Source organism: Microtus ochrogaster, linkage group LG2 (assembly GCF_000317375.1).
Source record: "Microtus ochrogaster isolate Prairie Vole_2 linkage group LG2, MicOch1.0, whole genome shotgun sequence".
Classification (NCBI taxonomy): Eukaryota; Metazoa; Chordata; class Mammalia; order Rodentia; family Cricetidae; genus Microtus; species Microtus ochrogaster.
The window spans coordinates 35,297,340-35,303,083 of NC_022028.1; positions in this window are offsets into that span (position 1 = coordinate 35,297,340).

Consider the following 5,744-nt stretch of genomic DNA (forward strand, 5'->3'; position numbering starts at 1 on the left):
ACCTACCCCTAGGAATGAAGTTCTTCACAGAGTAAACGCTGTGCTTTGTGGAAAAAAAAAGAAAGATATGATATTAACATTATTGACACTATCACACTGCCATGATGATGGGTGTATGGGAAGGTGCTTGCGAAGTGTAGAACACAGGAACAGAGACCCTGTCTCAAGAAAGTGGAAGGACCAGCACTCAAAAGTTGTACTCTGACCTCCACATGTATGCCCTGCTATGTATGCACCTGCATTCACATAAACACATACATACAAAGATTATTTCTGGGGACAGGGTCTATGTAGCTCTAGTTGTCTCTCACACTCAACAGAGCTCCACCTGCCTCTGCCTCCCTACTGCGTCACTGTGGCTAAGTTTTGTGGGGGTTTTATTTGTTTTTTTTTCTTTTCATCTTTTTTTTTTTTTTTTGAGACAAGGTTCCTCTGTAGCTTTGGAGCGCGTCCTGAACTTGCTCTGTGGACCAGGCTGGCCTTGAACTCACAGAGATCCACCTGCCTCTGCCTCCAGAGTACTGGGATTAAAGGTGTGCACCACCACTGCCTGGCTTGGTTTGGTTTTTCAAGTCAGCGTTTCTCTGTGTAACAGCCCTGGGTGTCCTAGAACTGACTTTGCAGACCAGGCTGCCTGCCTCTGCCTCCCAAGTGCTGGGATTACAGGTGTCTGCCACTACACTAAATTTCGTTTTAAGATAGAAACTATTATTTAATTTTGTTAATTTAATGACAGGAAAGGCAATCTTTAGCATGTAGATCCTTTAGATTCACCTCGCTAACATTTACCTACAGCTTATCTCTGTCACACAAATCCCCTCAGTGGCTGATCAAGGCCCAGAAACCCCTTCAGTGTTGTACTTAGCACTGCTCTCCTCAGCAAAGATCACACAATAGGTGCTACTCATAGCTGACAATAAATACTTAGACAATGTCAGTTTCTTTAGCTATAATGTGCTTTTGCCTAGATGGCCATTCCCAGCCTTTTTGATGGTTCTATGTGTGCTTATGGGTCTCTGGTTGTGCACATGCCTTCTGTTGCCCTTGGAGTCCAGAAGATGACATTGGATGACTTGAGGCAGGAAGTAAAGGCAACAGTTGTAAGCCACTTGACACAGGTGCTGGGAACAGAACTCAGTTTTTCTGCAGTATTCCTCTTAAGCTGAGCCGTCTTTTTTTTTTTAAATATTTATTTATTATGTATACAATATTTCATCTGTGTGTATGCCTGCAGACCAGAAGAAGGCACCAGACCCCATTACAGATGGTTGTGAGCCACCATGTGGTCGCTGGGAATCAAACTCAGGACCTTTGGAAGAACAGACGATGCTCTCAACCACTGAGCCATCTCTCCAGCCCCAAGCTGAGCCGTCTTTTAACTCCCTGGTCACAAACCACCCACCACCACCCTTCTTAACACCTGCTGAATGAAGCTCAATTATGTCTCTAGATTTCTTACTCTCTGAACTTGCCAGTCATGGCACTGCCATAAATTTAGGTTTTTATGTCCTATTATTTCATTAGATTCTGGTCTTCAGAGGGCAGAAAGTAGGCACTCCTCATTCACCAGAAACATTGCTCAGGACACCATAATCTAACTGAATGTACTGGTACTCGGGCACTGTAGTAGAGATTTGAGTGTGAAATTAGAGCTCACAATCACATCAGTGCAGCTCCACTATCCCCCAGTGACTACTTAGTCTAGCAGACACATTTTACCTCCTTGGCTGACCTGAAGTCTGGATCTTGGAGAGGGCACCCCTCCAGCTTGACCATGCCCATGCAGGTTCCTTCTCTCATTCCATGTGCTTGTTTCCTCAACCCATTTCTGCTCCACTTTGTATACAGTTAGTCTCACTATGTAGGCTGATCTGGAGTGTTATGTATAATCAGTTTAGCTCCCAACTCAGAGACCCACCAATTTCCTCCTTATCTATTCAAAGTATGTACTAATACGCCTGACTTACTTCCCCACGTTCTTTTTAGATCTGTGTGTGCGTTCAGGTCACCCGAAGCTGGAGTTACAGGTAGCTATGAGCTGCCTGATGTGGGTGCTAGGGATTGAACTTGTGCTCCCTTAACCACTGAAGCCATGGCTCCAGTCCCTCTTTTACTCTTCTTAGATTGCAAACCTCTCCAGCTCTCACAGACCTTCAGTTCCCTGGCCCACTACGTTGTAATCACTTCTATCTGGAAGTCAGTCTAGATGCCACAGGCATTAATCATGTTGCCAATCTGCTTTGCCAATCTTTTCATTTCTCTGAGGAGAAGCCACCGTGGTCAGTCTCCTGCTCCCCTCTCCATCCCCACACAGAATGAGATTGCTGTGTTGCCTAGGGAAACCACTTCGTTCTTCTGATGTTAACCACTGCACGTCTAACCTCGACTTTTCACCTCAGCAACCACAGACTTGCCTACATGTTTTATTCCTAAATACTGAAAGGCACTGCCACCCACATACCCAAAGCTAAAATTTCTAGTCTGTGCATGATCTCCTCATTCATTTGGGTTTTTATAAGAATCTTGCTAAATTTCCCCTTTCTGGACTCTTCATATTATTTCAGCATGTATCAGATACCCATCCGACCACCATCCTCGTGCACAAAAATCCTAACCATCTTGTGCTCTACTCACAGCTTGGATTTACTCTCCTACCCATGGCCAAATTTCTACAAAGAGCTCTTCAGCCTTGGTACATATGTGGCTTGAGTCTGTTTTTTTTAATATTTATTTATTTACTTATTTATTATGTATACAATATTCTGTGTGTATGCCTGCAGGCCAGAGGAGGGCACTAGACCCCATTACAGATGGTTGTGAGCCACCATGTGGTTGTTGGGAATTGAACTCCGGACCTTTGGAAGAGCAGGCAATGCTCTTAACCTCTGAGCCATCTCTCCAGCCCCCGAGTCTGTTTGTTTTTGTTCTGAGACAAGGTTTCTGTGTAGCTTTGGAGCCTGTTCTGGAATTCACTCTATAGACCAGGCTGGCCTCAAACTCACAGAGATCCACCTGCCTCTGCCTCCCAAGTGCTGGAATTAAAGGCGATAACCACCAACACCCAGAGTGATTTGAGTCTTAAAGTGTATCCCAGGTTCACCTCAAACTATCGGCCTCTTAAACTCTAGGACTACATATACTGGAGTTACAAGCATGTGCCACCATGCCCACTGTCTATACTTCTACTCTCACTACTCCAGTGATGGCGGTTCTTTCTGTCAAATCTAGTGACTAGCTCAGATTTGCTTCCTGATTTCATATGAAAGACTGCTATTGGTGAGCTTTCTGCCCTCAGTGTTGTCAATGAGATCTTCTTCCCCTCATGCATTAAGTATCTCTTGGTTCTTTCCTCAGTCTCAAATTTTACAATGCTTTCCTTGGATAACTACATTTATATGGAATACAACTTTATTATTCCAAAATCTCTATCTCTGTAAGAAAACTTATGCTTCAGACCTATAAACCCAACTGCCCACTGTTTATCTCTTCTTAAGACTCTCATTGTGTCTACTGAAGTTAAAATATACCTAATAGCCAGATGTGATGGTCACCTTTATCCCAGCACTGGAAGGCAGAGGCAGGCAGATCTCTGAGTTTGAGGCCAGCCTGGTCTGCATAGTGAGTTCCAGGGCAGCCAGGGATATGTAGAGACCCAGTCTTCAAAATAAATAATAAAAATATATGTATATCACACACATGTATGCAATCTGAATTATATTCCTACTTCTTCCCATGTCACTTTACTTCTCAGTATCCTGATAACAAATCCTTCCCTTGTACCTCTCATCTTGTAGTTCAACTAACATTTGTCCCAACAATTCTATCTCCTAAAATACTCTGTAATTTACCTATGCTACTTGTTTCTTGAGACAAGGTCTCACCATGTAGCTCTAGTTATGCTGGCCTCAAACTCAGAAATCCACTTGCCTCTGCTTCCTGAGTACCAGGATTAAAAGCATGTACCACCATGCCCAGCTTACCTGTGTTTCTTAATATCCACTACCACTAATTTTGGATAATGGTTAAGAAACTGGGCTTCTGTGGGAACTTAAACCTTCACTAAACCGGGTGGTGGTGGTGCACACCTTTAATCCCAGCACTCGGGAGGCAGAGGCAGTTCGAGGCCAACCTGGTTTACAAGAGCCAGTTCCAGGACAGGCACCAAGGCCACGGAGAAACCTTGTCTTGAAAACAAACAAACAAACTAAACCACACATACACACATACACACACACACACACACACACACACACACACACACACACACAACCCTTCACTCCACTGTGTATTATCTAGCTATGATTTGGATGAGTAACTCAAGTGCATTGATTCTCATCACATAAACATTAGTAAGCAGTCTGGCTCACCAGCATCTCTCTATATTGAATTACTCCTACAACTTTTTTTTCTTTCAGTGTTAAGAACTTAGTCCTTTCCCTACCAGCTAGCCAAGTACTCCACTACTCAGCTACATCCCCAGTCCTCCTATGGCCTCCTCAGAGGTCTCCTGGCCTACAGTCTAGCTGTCCTCCAATGTGTACATCTCCATGAAGCCAGTCATCTTTCTAAAATACAAACCTAATGACATTATTCCTCAGGCCTGAAATGGCTCAGCAATTGAGAGTACTCTGTTTCTTTCTTTGTTTTTTTCAAGAGGACCTCGGTTCAATTCCCAGCTCCTATATGGTAGTTCACAAACATCAGATCCAATACCACCTTCTGACCTCCAATAGTACCAAGCATAACCATAGTACATAGATATACATGCAAGCAGAATACACAACATACTAATAAAAACCCTAATAATTAAAAAAAACCCAATCATTTCTGACCTTAAAACCTTTGTAACATTCTTTCTATTGTACTCAGTCAAAATGGAACGCCCTAACAACAAAGATAAGGCTTTCAACACTGGGTACTCTTAACTACTCAATCTTCTCTCTTCCTCCTCCCCTACGAAAACCATTCTAAATTGTGTGTCTTCAGACTTATTCTTTGGATTCCTGTGTATGTTGTCCTCTCTGCCTATAGGCCCTCACCTTTCTAAAGTCATCTGGCCAGTGATAGAGGCCAGTCTAGACTACAAAAAACCTTCAAAAACAAAAATAACTTTAAAAAAAAAAACCACAAAACTACTTTCTCTCTTTATACATGTGTTTATATATACACACATACAGGTGATGGGTCAGATTTTCTTCTAAAAAGACTTCCTGAATCTTCAAATTGCATAGGTACACCACAGTCCTATGCATTCCACACCTGGTTTAGTTTTAGTCTTTATTCATTCATGTCTATAACTGGCTGATTGCTAGACAGTGAGTTTTATAAAACTAACAACTATCCCTATTTATAAATGTGTGCCCTAGTGATTGCCAGAGTAGATATACAGACATTCAATAAATGATTGATAAATTAGGGAGTGTATATTGCTTTCATACCTATCTACCTAAATCTGTGTATTAAGTTAAGCCGGTACATTTCACCAGACATGTCAACAGTTAACAACCCTTAATGTAGAAAAGGCTTTGTCTTACCGCATGACCCATGGATGTATGACCTAACATTAATCATAGCACTCGGGAGGCAGAGGCAGGCAGATCTGAGTTCTAGGCCAGCTTGGTCTATAGAGTGAGTTCCAGGATATCCAGGGCTACACAGAGAAATCATGTCTGAAAATAAAAGATTACCACATCGTAGAAGATATTTTAAAATAATTACACTGAGAAAATTCTGAACACAGAATG